This window comes from Trachypithecus francoisi, unplaced genomic scaffold, assembly GCF_009764315.1.
Source record: "Trachypithecus francoisi isolate TF-2019V2 unplaced genomic scaffold, Tfra_2.0 Contig01554, whole genome shotgun sequence".
NCBI lineage: Eukaryota > Metazoa > Chordata > Mammalia > Primates > Cercopithecidae > Trachypithecus > Trachypithecus francoisi.
This window is the reverse complement of record NW_022681439.1, coordinates 2,503,725-2,516,846: the sequence shown is the minus strand read 5'-3', so window position 1 is coordinate 2,516,846 and position 13,122 is coordinate 2,503,725. Positions and strand designations below refer to the sequence as shown.

Below are 13,122 nucleotides of genomic sequence, written 5' to 3'. Positions count from 1 at the left end.
CTAATACAGGAGTTTTAAACAGTTCACATTTCCTGGCCCCACCCCTAAGGACCCTAATTCAGTAGGTCCGGGTGGGGCTCTAGAATCCACAGAGCCCTACAAATAGACGACCTCTTGCTTAGCATCTAAATTAAGGATCTGATCAGTTGGAAATCTTACTTCATGTTGGAGGCTGTTTCCGCATCAACGTGTTTGTTGTCTTTCTTATCAGGGCCATCTTTTTTCTCAAAGAAATAGCATTTTGATTCCCACATAAGAATTGTTCTTTCTGTGAAGACAAGTAGGGACCAAGTGCTCAGAGAAGCTGATGCGAGACGCCCTTTGCTGATGCCTTTGCAGGTTTTAATTCTGTATATAGGCTGCTTCCACATCCCTCCCTTGAATATGGAGGTACTTGGTAAATACCTTTTGAATTGAATCAAAACATGCCATTCTCACCACTTTATAAAGTGGGTATAATCACTTCCCATCTGGCAGGACACAGTGGCTCACGCCTGTAATCCCAGCACTTTGGGAGGCTGAGGCAGGCGGATCACTTGAAGCCAGGAGTTCAAAACAATCCCGGCCAACATGGCGAACCCCTCTCTCTACCAAAAAATACAAAAATTAGCTGGGCGTGGTGGCACATACCTGTAATCCCAGCGACTCGGGAGGCTGAGGGATGAAAATCACTTGAACCTGGGAGGCGGAGGCTGCAGTGAGCCAAGATCAGGCCACTGCACTCCAGCCTGGGTGACAGAGTGAAACTTTGTCTCAGACAGATAGATAGTAATTCCTAATCTGATGGCTCATAGGCTTGTCACTGTACGTGGAATTGGGATACACATTTTTTTTTTTTTTTTTGATTGTCAAAATCTAGCTCAACACCCTGGTGGTATTAATCCATAAAAGTATGGACACCTGGGGTCAGTTTGGGAGATCTGAGAATGGCACCAAGCTCTGCTGGGAATGGGCAGGAGTGGCACTGTGGTCTCCGAGCTCTGCTGGGAATGGGTGGCTCTGGCTCTCAAGTGGCTGCCTCTTCCCCTTTGCTGTCTCTTTCCCAGGCTGTGACAGCATTATTGGCCACCCATATTCTCACGTGGGCCCACACGGGCCAGGAAATGGCAGTGCTGATAGCTCTATCATCGCAGACACACACAAGCCAGCCAGGGCAGCTGACTTGGGGATCGATGAAGATTTTAAGAAGATGGAGAACAGAGGCCTGGGTGGGATAGGGCCTGAGAACAGCCTAGAAGGGCAGACTATAGGGTCCCTATGATCCCTCTTGTTAGTCGTCAGACAGCCTGTATTGAAAATGTCTTGGTTTACAGGGGATAAAACAAACACAAAAATCCTGACCATGAAGAACAGGACAGACACTGAACTCATTGTTCTTGTGTTGTACATGCTGACATCTAAAGAGACCCAATTTAAAAGTAGGCAATGTGGACCTGAATCATAAGTTTTGTAAACTCATGAAACAAAGTCCAGTCTAATTTCAAAAATGAGTTGCCTTCTGAAGAAGTTATTTAGCCAGAAAAGTTACAGAAAGGGCCTGTCTCCATGCTCAAATAAAGAGATGGTAATGGAAGAGTTTTACAAACTGCAGCTCTAACACCACCACTCGGTGGGTGTCCCGGACTTAACAGTTTTCATTCCAAAGCCAAGGGGCTGGGAAAGGCAGGGGCCAGAGAGAAGATCAATGAAAATTTTCATCGGTCAGCCACTCTCAACTTATCTCTGCAATCAAGGTATCTCAGTTCATAAGAATAAGGGAACAAACCCAGTGAATTAAAAAATGGAAAAGAATAAAATGCCAGATATTTCATCAGTTAGAAAATGCAGTTTGGCAAGGACTGGAAACTTGCCTGGCACTTGCACCCCACAACCCAATTCTGCCAAAACCTTACTTACATTTGTAGAGCATCTTCTGGATTATAATCTTTGCCTGCACATCAGCTCCCTAGTGCCTCACAAAAACCCCCAAAGACAGTGATCAGGGCAAGGGATGCTAGCTCGATTTAGCAGGTCAGGAAATTATTTGTTCAAAGTTGTACGCATCACCAAAGCACCACAAAAGTCCATTAAAAGGGCTTTCAGTACACAGGTGGCACTTCTTGGAGAATTTCTCTGTGACTTCTTCACAGCATTTTCTCAATCCTAAAACAGTTTTTCTATACAATTCTTCTTTAAATTTCTTATTATTTTTGATTGACAAATCATAACTGTATACCTTTATGGGGCGCAATGTGATGTTTTAATATATGAATACAATGTAGAATAATCAAATCAAGCCAGTTAGCACATCCATCCCCTCACTTACCTGTCGTTTTTTATGGTGAGACATGTTAAATGCGCTCTTAGTTATTCTGAAATATACACTACATTATTGACTACAGTCACCCTGCTGTGCAATAGATCTCAAACCCTATTCCTCCTGTGGATCTGAAACTCTGCATCCTTTGACCAACAACTCCTCCTCCCTTCCCCACTCCACCCTGGCCTCTGGCCTTTCTATTCCCTGCTTTAGGATTTCAACTTCTTCAGATTCCACATATAAGTGAGATCACGCGGTATTTGTCTTTCTGTGCGTGCCTTATTTCACTCCACACGAAGAACACAATGATTCTAGAGCACCTTTCGCTTTCTGCTAGTATTGCTTTCTCGGGGCCCACTTTTCTAGGTTCCTCTTTCACACAGGTGTGCATACAGTGGTTCACAGTTTTCTTTCCTACTCCTGCCTAATTCCTCACACGTCCTATTTGCCTTTTTCTCCCACCTAAGGATATTTTTTTCTTCGGCTGCTCTTTGATCATCCCTTAGGTTCATTTCTCGTATCTTCTATCAACTCCCCTAACCCCTGCTTTCCTGGGCCACCCAGTTTACCTCCCTACTTCCAAGTCTTCCTAGTCTTGCATCAGAAACACGAAGCCCCTGCTGTCATAACAAAGAATGTGTGCGTTTGTGAAGACCACTTTACAAACTAATTTAGCAGAAAGAAGGCACCTTGCTGCATACTAATAATGCTTTAATAACGTTTTCTTGAAGATGGCTGCACCCAGGTGAGTTGAGCAGAGGAGGTTGCAGTGAGCCCCGGCATGGCTGAGGAAGACCAGGGACGCACTGACTGCTGAGAGAGGGGGAGTATGAGGTTCAAGAGGAAAAACCATTCACTGGATGACCCTATCAAGGAAAGTGCAACAATATTCAATATCAGAACCAGAAAAATTAACCAACTTCCAGAGGCAGAGAGGAATCTGCTTGAACATGGATCGATGTATATCAGACTTAATGCTGCTCTCTGTAGCCTAGTAGCACACAGTCTTTTTGGATACCTCTTAAAAGTGACATAGACTTATACAGCTGCTGGCCTAGCAATGTGATCCCATTTGACTGTGCACACACCTCACGAGGGGTTTGTGAGTTTACCTTTGCAGACAGGTGATGTGAATTGCGAAACCTGTACCATTTACAAGGCTTGGATTAGCTGGTCTTACCTTTACCATTGTTTTCTGGGCTACACTGGTGAATAGCAGCCTTGCAGCCAGGTAGGACTTAGCCCTGCTACCAGAGAAAGGAAACAATGCACTGGATTAGAATTTCTACGCCTGTCTTTGTAAAGATGTTAATTCCCATTTTGCTCCAGACTGTGTTTGCAACAAACGTTGGATCTAGACAATTAACTGCTTATAAAGGTTGTTCAATTGCCTAAATCTGGCCTAGAAATCCACTGATTTCAAGCAAATGTGTATACACACAAACAATGGTAAAAAATAACCTCTCTCTAATGTATGAATAAATACAGACTTGTAATTTATCATGTAAGTTACAACTCTGGGATCAACATCAAAAGGCTACACACAGCAACAAAAAGCTGAATCCCAGTAAGGGCTACTCATGTAAACAAGACCATAATTTCACTGGTTTGCCCAATACTGTCTCTTTTCCTCACTTATTCCACTCTACATCAGACACTGAGTTTGGTCTGTAACACGAGGGAAAAATAACCATACAGCAATTTTCACTGATGACTTTGTAAAGAAGCCAAACACAAATGAAAATGAAAAAAAAAAAAAAAAGGATTAAAAATTTTCTTCTATCACAAGTGCTCGGGTGTTAGGCTCTGTGGATTCCTGAAACCACACAGCACCCCTTGTGTGAATATGTGTAAAAATCATATATTAGTGTTTAAGTCAACCAAGTGTCTCTGGCATAATAATATCCCTCAAATCAGGTCCTTTTTTTTCTCACACTATTTTTCTTTCCTACTAAATCTTGCTATTTTACTAAAAGATTTTGTGTTTGCAAATGTGTTTCTGCCACCAGAAGGAACCACAAAAGTTCCTCAACCATTAGCCCCTGATCTTGAGAAATTAAACACTGGTGACACATTCTTTTAATGTAATATTGGCAAGATAAGGAATGAGGAGAAAGGAAGGAGTGATCTTCCTCCTAGAGCCCATTCCCTATCTATAAATCTGTGAGGGTGTGACATGTCCAGAGGGAATCTACCTGGCCCAGTGACAGAATGGAATGAGCAGGCACAGAGCTTGGAGGCAGGGAGCGGGAGGGTGCATACCAGGCTCCCCCATGTAGTACCATGTGGTCTCAAGTTACCAGTTGCTTCTCCTGGAGAGGGATTAGAGTGACAGCCTCACAAGCTCCCTATGAGAAGCAGACGAGAGAATGTTTGTGAAAGTTCTTTCTGCACTCCCAAGTCTGCTGACTGGTCCTATGCTGGGGGAGGCAGGTGACCATCCACAGCCAAATCCCAGTGTGTGCCCTAGCTCTGGGGATTGGAGGCTGTGGCTGGCTCTCTCACTCATCAGCAGGGAACCCAAGTCCCCAGCCGAAGAGAGCCCGAGGCAGGTAGCTGCAGTTCCCCGCCAAGACTTCTCCACACTTGTTTGGCCAGGTGCAAGATCAGGTGCTGGGGTCATCAGTTCACTAGGCCATGGGGTCAGGACAAGAGTCACCCGCAGCTCTGAGGCCAGATGGTGATTCCAATAGCCTCCCGAGTTCAGCAGTGAACCCAGCAAGAGGAAGATGATTTTTCAAAGCAATCAGGCTCCGGTGTAGACGTCACAATGGAGTGCTGTCCTCGCGGCTTTGGAGCCACGGGGCATGGCCAAGGTAAATGGAATCTGACAACTAAACTCAGGCTCAGGCCTCACATGCAGTGTCTGTGAGTAGAAAGGGTCAAAAGGCCGGATTTCAAATCCAAACACTACAAAGAAAACAGAGCTGGGAGGTGTTCAGGGTGAAGGAAAAGGTGGCTCACTTTCTTTTTTGAGCCTTGCTTTTGTCCTTCACCTGCTTCCCACTCCAGAGAGAAGCTGATGACATTGACCCTGACCGTTTCTGGGCAGCTGGGTGGGGCGCGCAGTGCGGGGGGGTGGTCCCTGCGCCCCGGCCCGCCCTGCAACGCACCATGCCCAGGCCTCTGCCTGCACGGGGACGGGGCGCAGGGCACTAGACCTAGGACACTGGGGCCTTTTCTTCCTCCTCGCTTGCAGCCAATGGGCGGGCTCGCCGCGCCGGCTGCCATGGCAACGGGAAGATGGCTCGGCGGGGCCTGAACAGCCATCACGTGGGCTGAGGCTGGGGGCGGCCGGGGGCGGCGAGCACGGGGGAGGGGCGGCGCGCTAGAGTTAAATGGTCCCACCAGAGGGAGTAAGGCACATTTTGAAGTAAGTGCAAAGCGGGACCATCTATTTTCTTTCTTTTTCCTGCCCTTTAAGCGCTAAATGCACATGCACAAACACAAATGGCCTTTCATCTCCGCTCCCGAGGTGCTCCGGGTTCTCTGGCTTTCGTGGCAAACATGAAAGCTCTGATCTCTGGAAGCCTTAAATGAACATTGCCTCTGTGGCGGAAATGCAAGCGGGCGTCCCGCGGCCGTGCAGGAGCAGGCCGGGGAGCTCGGGACCACGCGGGGCTGCGACACAATCGACCGGCATTTGAAAGGCAAACGCACTGCCCCTGTAGGAAACGGCAAACCCCGCTTCCCTCGTGGCGCCGCAGAAATAAAAGGGCCCCTGCGCCCCCTCCTCCTCCTGGTAGTTTCTCTGATCCTATCACTCCGGAGCCGCTTTATAGAGGCTGAACCAGGGCCAGGCTTATCCATCTACCTGCCAGAACAACAAAGGCCCTTTTGTTGTCTTCAAAATAGACCCTACCCTAGCTGAAATGCTGTGTTTAAAATGTTTCTGCTGCCATCCCTTTCTCTTCCATGGAAATTAACGAATATGTGTGTGTGTGTATACACACCCCCCCCCCCCATATGTTAGTTGGTAAGATAAGAGGTGATATTAACGCAGGCAAGAAGGCAGACAGTAGGCGCTGGAGCCTTTTTTCTTCCCTGCTTGCACCCAATGGACGGGCACTTAATGCTGTTGCTGTTACCAGACCACACGAATGGCTGGTAGGGGGAGAAAAACATACAGGCCCTGTCCTAATCTGATAGGTGAGATTCTTGAAATGTGTTGGAGAATGGGAAAAGGCTGCTTCCAAGTATTTTGCACTTGGGTTTAATTCACCTGACATTCACAGAGTGCCTGCCTTGTGTGAAGTGCTCATGGAATGTTGCCAGAGATGCAAAGCAAGGGAGGGTCCCACTCAGCATCGGAGGGAGACGAAACGTGTAAACTCTCATAAGGGTCAGAGGAATCGAGCTGCAAGCCAAGCATGATGCGAACATGGAGGGGGGCGGGCTCTGAGAAGTGTCCTGGGGGGTGGAGAGCTGAAAAAGAAGAATCTGGCATTGCCCAGGCCCCTGTTCTGTGACAGACACTTTACATATACACCATGTCAGCCTTATAACTGCCTAAGAAGTAGCCACTATTATCCTGTTTAACAAAGAAGAAAACCCAGGCTTAGAGAGGTCAACAACGCAAGGTCATACACAAAGCAAGTACAAAGCCACTGCTGCCCAAGTCATGGGAGACCTCCCTGTGGTTTTTCTCCGTCCAAAGACTTGCAGAAGAGGCATCCCTGCAAGGAAGGCAGCTGTGTGTTTAGGTACCATTTCCTGCTCTTCACCTCAGCCATCACCTTCATGAAATTGCGGGCTTCAAACATTCACTGCAGTTTTCTTAATATATATTATAAACACATAATTGAGATTTAAAAGATTCATCTGGATACACCATAAAATCATCTTGCATTCCACAAGGCGTCCGGACATCACATACGGGGGCCACTAGAGATTCCCCTGTTCCCACTGAAAGATGAGTAAGAGTGTGGCCCGTGGAGAAATCTGAATTCATTCATTCAAACGTCACCCTAGGTTGGCCAGGATTATTTTGTGTCTATACTTCTACCGTATTTCTACTAAAATGAAAACGTCTCCTTGGTCCTCACAAGAATGCTTTCTTCCATCATCAACCTGGGCAGTAGGTAGGATCCCTAGGCTGCTTCTGATGCACTTGGATGGAACTCAGTGCAGGTGAATAAAAGACTGATGCCGGCATCTGTACGGCTCCACCCAGGGACTCACATCCCACCACTGCAGCAAAGGCCTACAGCCAGCAGAGGGCAGTCATACAAACCAGATTTTCCATTTGGCCCGAATGTGGATGCACACAGTTTAATATGTAAAGCCCATTATTACAAGCTTTTCCTTTCCCCACCCCCTATTAATGAACAAATGCCCAAGGGTAATACAGAGATTTCTAAATACAGTGCAAGAAAGGGCAATCTGTACTCATACACAGGGAGTCTAGCACACAGTAATAAGTGGAAATGAAAATAATCACCCACATTCAACTAAACCATTACGCCTAAGATCTAGCCGTCTACATGGCTGTATACACAGAAATATGCGTGCCTGCCTCCCAGAAATGGGCACTTTTAAAATATTTATTTCACAAGTTCTTATTTAGAGTTCATAATAACACCCGTAATTTTAACCTCAAAGCTACAGAAAGGGACCAAGAGGAATTTTATCCTTATTGATAGGCATATAGTGGGGAGGGGCAATTTTTCTTTTTGACTAAGGTAAGTCAATGAATTATTCAGGGTTTTTCCAAGGGCATTTTAAATCATAACTTCATGCTTTAAACAACAGCACAAATAAAACAAAATTTTAAAGACGAAGAAGAACTATGTAATCCCCAAACCATAAAATATCAACTGACATTTACCCGTGTCTATTCAGGGTCTTCCAATGCAAATAAATGATTTTTCAGTGTTGGTGAAAACAAGAATCTTTTGGTACTCAGATGGGTTTTAAACATTGCAGCATAGAGAATACAATAGACCGAGAAGGGATGCTTCTAGCAGGCAACTTACCCATTTCCCTGGGAACAAAGACAGTGATAACCATGACATTTTCTCAATTCATGAGAAAAAGGAAGATTCGCTGATCCTATATTGTAACTATGGTTGGAAATTTGAGGACCCCTGGAAAGGCAGGATGAAGTCACTGTAGACAGCCTTACCTCTGCAGTCACCCATTAAACCCTGATACAGTCGGCCCTCCATATCCTTGCATTCTGCATCCATGGATTCATCCAACCACAGATCAAAATTACTACAAATATATCAATAAACAAATACAACAATACAAATTTTGAGAATACAGCATAACTATTTTTATATATTAATAGCATTTGCATTGTATTAGGTATAAGTAATCTACAGATTATTTAAAGTACATGAGAGGTTGTGCGTAGGTTATATGTAAATGTCATGTTATATAAGGGATTAAACATCATCGGATTTTCTATCTGCAGGGGGTCCTGGAAGCAATCCCCGTTGGATACCAAAGGATGACTGTATTCATAAAATGCCTGACAGATTAGCATGTATCTCCACACAGCATGGGTGAAAAGCTTATGGAATTCAGAGTCAAATGACTCTAGCTCTCTACATTTACTATGGGGGTCATGTTGGAAATGTGAATGAACACCTCTGAGCTTCAGTTTCCTCATAGGCCAGTCAGAGAACAGATCCTGCCCTAGCCTGTGTGTGACTGTGAAGTTTACCCAGCAAAATACAGGAGAAAGCAGTGAAAAACTGTATAACATTCCACTGTTCTTATTTTCTCCATTTTACAAAAGAAGAAGTAGGGCCACGGGGATCTGTCCAAGGCCACGGTCACTAGAGGCAGAACCAGGGCTCCAGTCAGGTGTTCTCCTCCAAGCCAGTGCCTCTTCCCACCCCTCCATGGAATACAGCACACAAAACAGGGCTTGCTTGTCAGCTTGGGATGCTGTAACAAAATAGCACAGACTAGGTGGCTTCAATAACGGGCTTCTATTTCTTACGGTTCTGGGGGCTGGGAAATCCAAGATCAAGGTGCTGGGAAGGTAGTTTTATTCCAAGACCTCTTCTCACGGCTTACGGGTAGTTCTATTTGCGCTCACATGACTTCTGTGTGCAGTAAGACACACAGCAAGAGAGGACTCAAGAGCCTGCTCGCTGGTGCCTCTTCATATAAGGACAGTCGTCCCATCATGGGAGCTCCCGTTCAGGACCTCATCTAACCCTGATCACCTCCCAAAGGCCCCATGTCCAAACACCATCACACTGGGGGATAAAAGCTTCAACACAGGAATCTGGGGGGACACAGATATTCAGTCCATAACAAGGGGCAACAAAATGGTCTTCTTTATATGCTACATCACTTCAGTTCAGGTCAACAGATATTTGTTGACAATCACTAGGTGCCAAGCACAGCACCAGGCACTAGGGACACACAGCTGAATGGAAGCCCCCTACAAGTTTCCTTAATGCAGAAAATGGGAGAAGAGTTCCTAGGAAATTCTCCATAGAAAAGAGTGTTTGTCACATGTGAGCTGCTGTGACTGTATGTGGGATGGTTTATTACCACAAACTTCAAAGACCTTGCCTCAAGACAGCTTTGTTTAAAGCAACTGTAATGCAAGCCTGGCAATGAATCTGTATATAATTAATATTTGATAAGGCAATTAATTTACTGAGGAACATGGGGGGAGAATAAGGAGAAAAAGGCATTGTCAGCCTATGGATGTTGAAAAGAAAACATAAAGGATCTATATGTACCTCTTGCTGGGGAATTATCAGGTTCAGTTACATTATGATGGTTATAGCATGGCTAAATATTCATTGAGTATATTTAATTTCTCTCATTTGGGTTGGTATAATTAAAACTATTTTCTGGATCATAAAACTGAAAGGGCTCAGCTTCAATAATGTATATTGGGTCACTACTGCATGCCAGCTTGTGTGTGTGTATATCACATTTAATTCTTATAATGAACCTATTGGGAAATTTTGTTATCCACACTTAGATCATTTAAAAATTGGTATCAAAGAAATTAAGTCAGGGCTCAAAGAGAGTAAGTGACTAAGGAAGTGCTAGACCACTCTTGCAAAACATTCAAATGCATTTTGATCTCACACACACACACACACACACACGCAGTTTTTTCTTCTCCCAAATATCCTTCTAACTCTTAGGATTTATTTTTTTCTATTGTTATTTTTGATATGCCACTTTATTTTAGAAGTAGTACAGCAGTAAAGTTGGGTGTTTTTTAAAGTAGAGATGTATGAAAGGGGATAAACTTTTGCAAATTTTCACCTCTCTTCAAAAGTATATAAAGACGCCCCAAGAGAGGAAATCAAATCCCATCCTCGCTGGAAAACTTGAGTGTGTTCTGGAGTTCAGGGAAGCCAGATGGGCTCCCACCTACTGAACAAGGCCCACTTCTCTTAAGCAGCCCGGGGAAGAACCCCTAATTTCAGTCTCCCCTTTTGGCGTGGACACATGACACTGACAGGTTGGAGACCGGTTTATGGGGCCTGTGGTCATCTGAAAAATGGTCTCCCCCAAAATGTCCATGTTCCAATCCCCTAAAACCTGTGAATGTTATTTTATATGGCAGAGATTTCACAGATGTGATTAAATAAGGATCGTGAGATGGGGGATTATTCTGGATTATTTGGGTGGACCCTAAATGCAACTGTAAGTGTCCCTATGAGAGAGATGCAGGACGAGGTCAGATGCACAGAAGAGGATGAAGCAGGTGGCCACACAGGCAGAGACTTCAGTGATGCAGCCACAGGCCATGGATGGTGGCACCACCAGAAGCTGGAAGATGCAGGCAGGGATCCTTCCCTGGAGGCCTGGGGGAGCAGAGCCCAGCTGGTACCCTTATTTGGGTCCAGGGAAACTGACTTTGGGCTTCTGCCCTCTAGAACCATGAGAGAATAAATCCTTGTTGTTTTAAGCCATTTGGTTTGTGGTCATTTGTCATGGTAGCTATAGGATATTAAAACAGGGACAAAAAGTCAGAGATTTGTCAAAGTAGTGAGAGGAAGGCAGTTTCATGTACCACCCACTGACAATCCTACCAGATACTGTTGTATGATCATAATAGCAACTTTGGCATCAAGAGAGTTTGCAGGATAGGCTTCAGGGTCAAGAACATGATGGTTAATCCTTCCTCTTAATATACAGCATAACCTCAACCAGGCAGCAAGTCCACAGCCTCTGAATTTGGTCTGTGTGTGGCAATAGTGAGTCCACGCAGGGATCAACTTTGAAATACAAAGAAATATAAAACCATTCTTTTATGATGTTCACTGCACAACAGTAAGATTTCCTGAGTCCCTGTGGTTCTCGTCCTGAGTCCCCAGTTCTCTAAGAAATTCTTGAGACTTATTCAAAGGTTCTGAACTTTAAGAATTATAGGTTACACCTTAGATATACTGTGATAATTAGGCTCTCTGATGAGAAGTTACAGATGCCTCATGGGAAGACGGCAACATGAGTTTGAAGGACCTGGGAGACCGTGCGAAGGAGTTCAGATTTCATTCCGAATACAGTAGGGATCCCATGGAAGATGCTGACACAGGCAAGGGAAATGGCCTGAGTAACACTGAGGAAGATCACTCTGCTGCCTGTGTGGGTGGTTGTAATCATGGAGAGGTAAGAAGTTCAGTGGTCCAGGAACAGATAATGGTGGCTTAAATCATGAGAGTGAACATGAGAGAAAATGAAAGAAGCAGACACAGTGGGGATGTCTTTTGGAGGTAGAATCTGTTCATCTGATTCACTGGAGGGAAAAGGCGAGGGAAAGGAATGAGGCAGGGATGACTTCTGAGGATCTTGCTTAGTTAGGCAAGTTAAATGATGACCCGATGGGGAAGATGGTCAATGAGTGGGGAGGGAGGAGGAAGCCAGGGGCTTGTTTACAGTGGATGGCAAGAATCAAACCTTCATTTTAGGAAATATTACGTTGACAAATAAGTGGAGATAACAAGTAGACAGTTCGCTATGGGGATCTGGAGTCCAGAGGGTAGTTTTAGACCCTAAATTTGAGTGTCATTAACACTCAGAGCATCAATGACACTGAAAAAAAAAAAAAACCCAACAACCAACCACAGAGATGGTATTCAAACTCTGCTAAAGAAAAGCAGCAATGACTGCATTGGTAGCACAGGTGAGTAGGTTTTTTTGTTGTTCTTGTTGTTACTGTTGAGATGGAGTCTCGCCCAGGCTGGAGTGCAGTGGCGCGATCTCGGCTCACTGCAAGCTCTGCCTCCTGGGTTCACGCCATTCTCCTGCCTCAGCCTCCCGAGTAGCTGGGACTGCAGACACCCACCACCACATCCGGCTAATTTTTGTATTTTTAGTAGAGACGGGGTTTCACCATGTTAGCCAGGATGGTCTTGATCTCTTGACCTTGTGATCCGCCCACCTCGGCCTCCCAAAGTGCTGGGATTATAGGCGTGAGCCATCGCCCCCCGGCCAAGTAGGTTATTTGGCAATGACACTGTCTTACTCCCCGCAACAAAACACACACACCAGTGAAACCACAATTTGTCAGGGCTTAACTGAAGAGCACAGGGAGTCACCAAATATCTGGCTGCAATCTAAGTGGGAAGAAAATTAAATAATCAAAACTAAACCTTTATTCTAAAAAATGCTAGCTGGGGCCGGGCACGGTGGCTCAAGCCTGTAATCCCAGCACTTTGGGAGGCCGAGACGGGTGGATCATGAGGTCAGGAGATCGAGACCACCCTGGCTAACACAGTGAAACCCCGTCTCTACTAAAAAATACAAAAATCTAGCCGGGCGAGGTGGCGGGCGCCTGTAGTCCCAGCTACTCTGGAGGCTCAGGCAGGAGAATGGCGTGAACCCGGGAGGCA

At 45.3% G+C, this 13,122-nt stretch overlaps 1 protein-coding gene and 1 long non-coding RNA gene across 7 annotated transcripts in view; both read right to left on the bottom strand.

The window, feature by feature from the left end:
* The window catches only part of MSRA (methionine sulfoxide reductase A), a 369,259-nt gene that overhangs the window by 87,121 nt on the left and 269,016 nt on the right, over positions 1-13,122 (bottom strand). The window lies entirely within an intron of this gene.
* Positions 191-5,461, bottom strand: LOC117063238. Of its 3 annotated transcripts, none has more exons than XR_004428828.1 (4): positions 4,805-5,461; positions 4,562-4,647; positions 3,412-3,543; positions 191-268 (listed from the first exon to the last, which is right to left on the bottom strand). It is a non-coding gene; the product is annotated as an uncharacterized LOC117063238 (long non-coding RNA). The 3 variants fall into 3 exon arrangements; XR_004428829.1 differs by lacking the exon at positions 191-268 and adding an exon at positions 827-3,109 and having other exon boundaries at positions 3,412-3,546; XR_004428827.1 differs by lacking the exon at positions 191-268 and adding an exon at positions 827-3,109.